Source organism: Hordeum vulgare, chromosome 3H (genome assembly GCF_904849725.1).
Source record: "Hordeum vulgare subsp. vulgare chromosome 3H, MorexV3_pseudomolecules_assembly, whole genome shotgun sequence".
Taxonomy (NCBI): Eukaryota; Viridiplantae; Streptophyta; class Magnoliopsida; order Poales; family Poaceae; genus Hordeum; species Hordeum vulgare.
In genome coordinates this window covers 350446493-350456708 of record NC_058520.1, presented here as the reverse complement: position 1 = coordinate 350456708, position 10216 = coordinate 350446493, and positions in this window count along the sequence as shown.

Below are 10216 nucleotides of genomic sequence, written 5' to 3'. Positions count from 1 at the left end.
GCCTCCGGCAGTGTACCGGGATGTGCAACGATCTAGCATGGGGTATGACGTTGAAACATCTTGCTAGCTATCTTACGATCATGCAATGGCAATATGAGAGTGACGGCACAAGTCATGAGACAGAGCGGTGGGAGTTGCATGACAATATATCTCGGAATGGCTATGAAAATGCCATAGTAGGTAGGTATGGTGGCTGTTTTGAGGAAGGCATATGGTGGGTTTGTGCACCGGCGAGAATTGCGCGGCACTAGAGAGGCTAGAAATGGTGGAAGGTGAAATTGCATATATACCATGGACTCACATTAGTCATGAAGAACTCACATACTTGTTGTGAAAGTTTTTATTAGTAATCAAAACAAAGTGCTAAACGCATACTCCTAGGGGAAGGGTTGGTAGGTGTTTAACCATCACGCGATCCTGACATCAACACAAAGGATGACAATGAATAGATCAATTATGCTCCGACTTCCTAACATAGCGGTTCACCATACGTGCATGCTACGGGAATCACTAACTTCAACACAAGTATCTCTAGATTCACAACACCCTACTAACATAGCTCTTAATAATACCAAATCCATGTCTCAAAACTAATTGAGAGGAATCAAGACTTCTCTTTCTACTCGATGCACATGAAGATGGAGGTTTTTGCAACCTCTTTGGGTACGTATCACATTTGGGACTACTTTCATGGCATAAGCCAACTACCAAGTGACGCACCGCCGTGCTCTAAAAGATATAAGTGAAGCACACAGAGAAAAAGTATCTAGCTCAAAAGATATAAGTGAAGCACTATGAGCATTCTAGCAAAATTACGATGAGTGCATGTCTCTCTCTCTCAAAAAGGTGTGCACCAAGGATGATTGTGACACAACAAAAAGAAAAGACTCCTACGATACAAGACGCTCCAAGCAAAACACATATCATGTGGTGAATAAAAATATAGCTCCAAGTAATGTTATCGATGGATTGAAGACGAAAGACGGGATGCCTTCCCGGGGCATCCCCAAGCTTAGGCTTTTTGGTGTCCTTGATTTTGGCTTGGCATGCCTTGGGCATCCCCAAGCTTGAGCTCTTTCCACTCCTTATCTCTTTGTCCATGAGAACATCACCCAAAACTTGAAAACTTCACAACACAAAACTTAAACAGAAACTCGTGATAACATTAGCACAAGAAAACAAACTACCACCTCTTTTGGTACTGTAGAAAACTTGAGTTCCATCTATATTGGTGTTGGGATACTGTATTATCACTTTTACATGGCTAGTAACCCCAAATACTAACCATAGTTTCATCAAAACAAGCAACCAACTCAACAAAAACAGAATCTGTCAAAAACAGACCAGTCTGTAGAAATCTGTATACTTCGTATACATATGGTACCTCAAAAAATCTGAAACATTACGACTGCGTGGGAAAAAGGCATATCAACCAGCAGAAAAAAGAATCAACTCAAAAGCTCTTTCTTAATAAAAATGAAAAACCATCTCGTCGGCGAAAAGTTTCTGTGTTTTTCCAGCAGGATCAAACAACCATTACCAAGACTAGTCATAAAGGTTTTGCTTGGCTCAAACACAAAAATAAACACAAAAAACACAATTACAACAGAATTATGATGGTGTGGACGCAACAAAACAGAAAGAAAAATATAAATTCATTGGGTTGCTTCCCAATAAGCGCTATTGTTTAACGCCCTTAGCTAGGCATAAAAGCGATAAATCACGTATCGTCGTCTTTGGTGCTCAAACCATAAGTGGCCCTCATCATGGATCCATAAGGCAATCTCATTTTCTTTCTAGGAAAGTGTTCCATGCCCTTCCTTAAGGGAAATTGAAATCTAATATTACCTTCCTTCATATCGATGATAGCACCGATAGTCCTTAGGAAAGGTCTACCAAGAATAATAGGGCATGTAGGATTGCAATCAATGTCAAGCACAATGAAATCCACGGGTGCATAGCTCCTATTTGCAATAATAAGAACATCATTGATCCTTCCCATGGGTTTCTTGACAGTAGAATCAGCAAGATGCAAATGAAGAGAAGACTCTTCAATGTCATTAAAACCCAAAACATCACATAAAGACTTTGGAATGGCGGAAACACTAGCACCCAAATCACACAAAGCATTGCATTCATAGTTTTTTATTTTGATTTTGGTAGTCCCACTCGTCATGAAGCTTTCTAGGGATAGAGACTTCCAATTCAAGTTTCTCTTCAAGATATTTTATCATAGCTTCGACGATATGATCGGTAAAGGCCTTGTTTTGGCTATAAGCATGTGGAGAGTTTAACATGGATTGCATCAAGGAAATGCATTCAATCAAGGAGCAACGATCATAATTGAATTCCTTGAAATCCATAGTAGTAATTTCATTACTACTCAAAGTTTTAATATCCTCTACTCCACTTTCAATGCTTTTAGCATCAAGATAGATGGACTCCGAATCATTGGGGCACTTTTCAACCAAAGTGGATTCATATACAGCCCCCTAATCATTAGGTTTGACACAAGAAAACAAAGATTCAACGGGAATCACACCAAGCACTTTAAGATCTTCGTGATTCTTATCACGAGAACACGCCTTTTAAGACATTCACGTCTAGCACGAATTTGGGCGGTTCTTTCTTGGCTCTCAATCATGGAAACACGCATAGCTTTCAAAGTTTCATCCATTTGATTTTGGGAGGAGCACATCTAACTTTCAAAGCATCAACATCACTAGACATTCTATCAACGCTCTTAGCCAAATCGTCAATTTTGAGTAGCTTTTCCTCTATGGACGCATTGAAAATATTTTGAGAGTTGATGAACTCTTTGATATTACTCTCTAGATCAGAGGGTAATCTATTGTAATTTCCATGAGTATTGTTGTAGGTGTTGCCAAAGTTATTAAAGGATTTACTAGGAAAAGGCCTAGGAACATAGTTTCCTCTAAAAGCATTATTGTTGCCAAAGTTATTCCTACCAACAAAATTAACGTCCAAGCTAGCGTTGCTACTCTCAATCAAAGAAGACAAGGGAATATCATTAAGAGCACTTCTACTCGCAACCAAATTCATTAACACATCCATCTTAGCACTCAAAGAGTTAATTTCTTCTATAGCGTGTACCTTCTTACTAGTACGTGACCTTTCAGTGTGCCACTGAGAGTAGTTCGTCATGATATTATCTAGGAGCTTTGTGTCCTCCCCTAACGTGATTTCCATGAACGTTCCACCTGAGGCGGAGTCCAAGATATTTCTAGAAGCGAAATTCAAGTCAGCGTAAAAGATTTGTATAATCATCCAAAGACTCAAGCCATGAGCGGGACAATTTCTAATCATTAATTCATTCTCTCCCAAGATTGTGAAACATGTTCATGATCAAGTTTCTTGAAATTCATGATATCATTACGGAGAGAGATGATCTTAGCCAGCCGAAAATACTTGGATATATAAGCATCTTTGCACTTATCCCAAGAATCGATACTATTTTTGGGCAAAGAAGAAAACCAAGTTTTTGCGCGATCTCGCAACGAGAAAGGAAAAAAGCTTCAATTTAATCAATCATAATCCGCATCTATTCTTTTGCATATCGCAAAGCTCAATGAAGGTATTGAGATGGGATGTGGCATCTTCACTAGGAAAGTCGGAGAATTGCTCTTTCGTATGACTCCGCACTTGTGGCGGGAGAAATCGGAGTACTAATAAAATCATTATTATTAGTATTCGACAAGTCACAATGTTTTGTGTTTTCATTCATGGTGACTTTGGCAAGCAAGCAAGCACACGAGCGAACAAAGATCAAGCGAGAAAAAGGGCAAACGAAAAAGGCAAATTGTGATGTGGGGGAGAGGAAAACGACAGGCAACTTGCAAACAAAGTAAATTCAAGAGATGAATTTGCGACAGTTACTTGGATGAGTTCTTGACTTGATCCTTCCCGGCAACGGCACCAGAAATTCTTCTGCTACGGCAACAAAAGTTCTTCCCCGGCAACGGCGCCAGAAATTCTTCTGCTACGGCAACAAAAGTTCTTCCCTGTAGTGGTGCCAGAGATCCTTCTGTCATCTCTTGGGCTTGTGTTCGTTCTTCCCTTGAAGAGGAAAGTGTGATGCAGCATAGGAGCAGTAAGTATTTCCCTCAGTTTGAGAACCAAGGTATCAATCCAGTAGGAGAATCTCGTCAAGTCCAGAGTACCTGCGCAAACACAAAAGAGCTTGCACCCAACGCTATAAAGGGGTTGTCAATCCCTTCAAGATTGTTTGCAAAGTGAGATCTGAAGGCGGAAAGTGCAACGAAGTAAAAAGTGTAAGGCTGAAAATATGGTGTGGAGTAGACCCTGGGGGCCATAGTGTTCACTAGGGACTTCTCTCAAAATATAAAATATCACGGTGGGTGAACAAATTACTGTCAAGCAATTGATAGAACCGCGCAAAGTCATGACGATATCTAAGGCAATGATCATACATATAGGCATCACGTCCGGGACAAGTAGACCGATACTTTCTGCATCTACTACTATTACTCAACACATCGACCGCTATCTAGCATGCATCTAGTGTATTGAGTTCATGACGAACAGAGTGACGCCTTAAGCAAGATGACATGATGTAGAGGGATAATCTCAAACGAATGATGAAAACCCCATCTTTTTACCCTTGATGGCAACAACATGATACGTGCCTCGCTACCCCTTCTGTCACTAGGTGAGGTCACCACACGGAATGAACCCAACACCAAGCACTTCTCCCATTGCAAGAATCATAGATCTAGTTGGCCAAACAAAACCCACAACTCGAAGAGAATTACAAGGATATGACATCATCCATAAGAGAGATCAAAAGAAACTCAAATAAGATTCATAGATTATCTGATCATAAATCCACAATTCATCAGATCTCGACAAACACACCGCAAAAGAAGATTGCATCGGATAGATCTCCATGAAGATCAGGGAGAACTTTGTATTGAAGATCCAAGAGAGAGAAGAAGCCATCTAGTTACTAGCTATGGAACCGTAGGTCTGTGGTGAACTACTCATGCATCATCGGAGAGGTCATGGTGTTGATGAAGAAGCCCTCCGTATCTGAATCCCCCCTCCGGTAGGGCACCAGAACGTGCCCCAGATGGGATCTTGCGGAGACAGAAGCTCGCGGCGGCGGAAAAGTACTTTCGATGATCTTCTCATTTTTTTGTGATTTTTAGCGAATATATAGGCGCAAAACCTAGGGCAAAGGAGGTCTAGGGGGCCCACAAGCCTGAGGGCCGCAGTCTCCCCCCTGGCCGCGGGGTGGGGGCTTGTGGGGCCCCTGGGGACCCCCTGCCTTGGCTCTCAAGTGTGTTGATCTTCTTTCGTTATGGAAAAAATATTTTCGGGGATTTTGTTCCGTTTGGACTCCGTTTCAAATTCTCCTCTGAAAGGGGTCAAAAACATGGAAAAAACAGGAACTCACACTTAGTACTGAGTTAATAAGTTAGTCCCAAAAAATATATAAAAGGCATGCAAAGCATCCAAAGTTTGACAATATAATAGCATGAAACCATCAAAAATTATAGATACGTTGGAGACATATCATCCACCCACCTAACATCTATTCATCAATGTTCCCAGTAACAAGGTCAAGTAACTGTGTGGTTGTAACATCAGGGGAACCCGAGGTATCACCCTCGTTGGATTCCGAACGATGTAACCGTCAAGGTGGACTTAGAGGAATCACCCTCGAGGGTCTCACACTTGAGGGGTTGCACGACAGAGACATCGTCGGGAGTGGTAAAGGAGGAATCACCCTAAATAACCATGACCGACTAGCTACACTACAGAGATATCATCATGAGTACTTCGTGAGGTGTCACCCTCGGTACCCGATAGTAGCTGTGTAGCTCGTACAACTAAGGGGGTGTAAGTGTTGTGTCGGTTCTTGGCTCGTCGATCAGAGATCGAGACTCGACAATAAAGCGGGGCAACTAGACTAAGGGGTCAGAGGGGATGACTGCTCCACCTATACTAAACAGTTTAAAGTGCGGTACTGAAAGTAGTAGTTCATCAAAAACAGGCTACACAACAGATATATGAGCTAACTACAACAGTAGGTAAATTCTAATGCAAGCATGAGGGAGAAAGAAATGGGCAATATAGGAATGATCAAGGTGGGTTGCTTGCCTTGTTGCTCTGCGGCAAAGGGCTGGTCGTCAGTCTCGGGGTCTACCGGTAAGAGGAGTGGGAAGAAACAATAAATAACAGCAACAGGTGCAACACTAAGCATGACATGTCAAAGCACGGTTAGGCATGAGCTAACGCAGTGCTATCTGTCATAGACGGATCGAGAAAATATTGGAAGATATTTCCTGGGTCTCTCGCTACTATCGGTCACACGAGAAACGGTGGAAAAGTTACACGTTTGCTATGCTAGGGACTCATGACAAACCAATGGACCATGTATCCGGGTTAGTGTCGTTTTGTTTATTAACTTTCATGTTCAAAGTATTTTCACCACACCTACGGTTTATTTAATATTAATTTTTAAAGTTTTATTAATTATTAGGAATTAAACACATTTAACTAATTCAATAAACAATTATGACATCAGCATGATGTCATGCTGACATCATTAGTCAATAGTCCTGTTGATTGGTCAAATATGACGAGTGGGTCCCATGTCTCATAGACACATTTTAAATTTTCAGATTAACTAATAATTAATCAGATTAATTAGTGGGGGCCCACGTGCCATACTCTACTAATTAAACAGATTGATTAACTATCACAATTAGTCTTATTTAAGTTACTTAACTAACTAATTATTTAATTAATTAATATAATTATTTATATATATATAAATTAATATAATTAATTAATATTTTTATTAACGTTTTAGGGGGCGGTGAGCCCCGCATGTCATTAGGACAGCGAGCACATACACACACATCTACACATACATTCATTTTTACATTGCATACATATTTTCATATGCTATCATACACATGCATTTACACATACATCTATATCTTCATAATCACATATCTACGCCTGCACATATATATACATATCCTTCTTTTCTTCCCTTTTTTACATACACATGCATGTGGGGTTATCCCCAATACACAATTTACAGGGGGGCGCCGGATCAAATGGAGAAGGAGAACAGGGGGCTCACAGCTCGTGTAGGGAGGAGGCAACGGGCTCGATGGAGGGCGGCGGCCGACGATGGATCCGGTGGGGTTGGTGGCACACTTGTGGTCCGCCGGGACGGCGGAGGGCCGTCCGGTGGTGGCCGACATGGGGCCGGCGGGAGGACCGACCGTCGAAGTGGCACGAGAGGGGGCGCGTCGGTCCAAGAGGAGCGGCAGTGAGGCGCGGGGGCCAGGCGACGGCGTTGGGCGTGTCAAGGGTAAGGTCGGCGGTGGTGGCCGCTAGTGGTCGGCGGAGGAGGACGATGGAGGGAGGCGTCGACGTTGAGTTGGTGGAGAAAACTCCAGTGGGGGTGGCCCCGGTGTGGTTCTAACGCGGGGCTGACCCGAGACGGGGCGGAGGCACGGTGGTGGTGCGGCTCCGGCACGGGGGATCGGAGGGGGCGAGAGGTGAGTGGGTGACAGGAGCGGGGGCGTGGCGGCCGGATGAAGGGCCGTCGGAGGCCGGTCGGAGGACGTAGCTGGAGGGGGCTCGGCCGTGGAGAAGGAGAGGGGGTTCGGTGGGGGAACGAGGGCTGGTAGCGAGGGGAACGAGTGAGGGCTCACTTGATCTGGGGGCTTTGGTGGGGAAAATGAGCGAGTGGGTGGGGATTACGAGGGAGGATCCCCTCGAGGGGCTGGGGAGGTGCGTAGTGGCGGCGCTGGTCGGGAGAGGGGCGGTGTGGGCTAGGTTTTAGGGGGAAGCTTTATACCCCGGGGGTGGGCCGCCGGCTCGAACGGTTGGGCCGGCCAGCTGGGTCGAGGCCTCTTTTTTATTTTCTGTTTTCTATTTTTATTTTTTATTTTTTTATTTTCAATTCTGTTTGAGCTTTACTTTACTTTTGTGAACTTAAATAGCTCCAAAAATAATGCTTCCAAAAAGACAATTTCCTAAGTAATATTTGACACATACCGATCATTTTTATTTTTTCATTCGAAAACTTTTTTTATCGTTTGACTTTATTTTAAATTGAATTCGAACGGGGTTTGAACCAACGCGAGTTTAACAACAGTAATCACTGTGATGTGGCATCATTAGCATAGGATTACTGTCGCTTGATTACAGAGGTTACTGTAGCACAAATTCGCGGATGTCACAACTCTCCCCTACTAACAAGAATTCTCGTCCCGGGAATTAAGAGGTAGAAGGAAAGAGCTCGGGGTATTCATCAAGAAGATGATCCTCGCGTTCCCATGTGGGTTCATCTTCAGAATGATTTGACCACTGCCCTTTTAAGGAACTTGGTGACTTTGCAACTAGTCTAACGTTCAGCCTCATCGAGAATGCGGACAGGATGCTCTTTATAAGAGAGGTCTTGTTGTAGCTCAAGCATATCATGATCCACCGCTCGAATAGGATCTTCGAAGTAGCGAAGCAGCTGAGACACATGAAAGACTCGTGAACATGAGAAAGGTTCGCCGGCAGTTCCAATTGATAAGCTACTTTTCCACGCCTTTCGAGGACAGTGAAAGGACCAATATAGCGAGAAGCTAACTTGCCCTTGATCCCAAAACTGGTGTGACACGAAGATAAGGCTTTTCGCCAGGTTGACAGACCATATCTAGATCATGACGGTCATACTGACTCTTCTGACGAGACTAAGGAGCCTTCGGATTCTCGTGAATAATGCGTACTTGATCGTCAGAATGTTCGAAAATATCCAGACCGAAGAGTGATTGGTCCATTGAATGGTGGCTCTAGAACTCCAGACGAAGCCAAGTGTAAAGGATACTTTGGAGTCAAAATATGTACAGGAGAGTCAGGTTTCGATCCTGTGGAACTTTTGGTTATGAGTCCAGCATGTATCGTGAGAGTACGCAGAGGGGTGATATCTTATATGGTCTTGGTAGCAAGACATGTGTCACGCCCAAGATGCGACCCTATCCTCAATTTGGCACGAAGGCCTCGTCAGGGATAGAAGCGCATCTCGTCGTGTCGCAAGAATGGATATCGTTACAAGTACATGTACTGAAAAGAAGAGATATATATACAGAGTTGGCTTACACTCGCCACAAGCTACATCAGAGTCACATCAGTACATTACATAAACATCAAGAGTAAGAGCAGGGTCCGACTACGGACGAAAACAAACGAGAAAAATAAGAACGACGTCCATCCTTGGTATCCCAGGCTGCCGGCCTGGAACCCATCCTAGATCGACAAAGAAGAAGAAGAAGAAGAAGCAACTCCAGATGAACAATCAACGCGCTCGCGTCAAGTAACCTTTACCTGTACCTGCAACTGGTGTTGTAGTAATCTGTGAGCCACAGGGGACTCAGCAATCTCATTTCCAAAGGTATCAAGACTAGCAAAGCTTAATGGGTGAGGTAAGGTTAAGTGGTGAGGTTGCAGTAGCGGCTAAGCATATATTTGGTGGCTAAACTTACGAGTACAAGAAATAAGAGGGGGAAGATCTACGCATAACGGACGTGACTACTGATGATCAAATGAATGATCCTGAACACATACCTACGTCAGACATAACCCCACCGTGTCCTCGATCGGAGAAAGAACTCACGAAAGAGACAGTCACGGTTAAGCACACAGCTGGCATATTTTAATTACGTTAACTTCAAGTTATCTAGAACCAGTGTTAAACAAAGCTTCCACTTTGCCACATAACCGCGGGCACGGCTTTCCGAAAGATTTAACCCTGCAGGGGTGCTCCAACTAGTCCATCACAAATTACCACAAGTTGCATAGAAATCCTCAATCACGAAGCTTGCGATCTCGTCGGATTCCCTAGTGGAAAACCTCAACTCTGAGATTACTCAAAGCATCACCGGAATCCCGATGCACAAGATATCTCGTCAAAGGTAAATCTAATCCAGCAAGGCCGCCCGACGTGTCGACGATACCGATAGGAGCCGCGTATCTCGTTCTCAGGACACGACGGATGGAACTAGCTACAGGTGCCAAACCTCGAGTTTCCTCGCGGTGGCCCTGCAGGCAGACCGTTTGGGACCAACACCATCAGCACTGGCCCCTCCTGTTTATGTAAAATTACTCCTCGGGTAGCGCTAACTCCCTATGCATTTCAGTATTATCAAATTATTATGTTGGG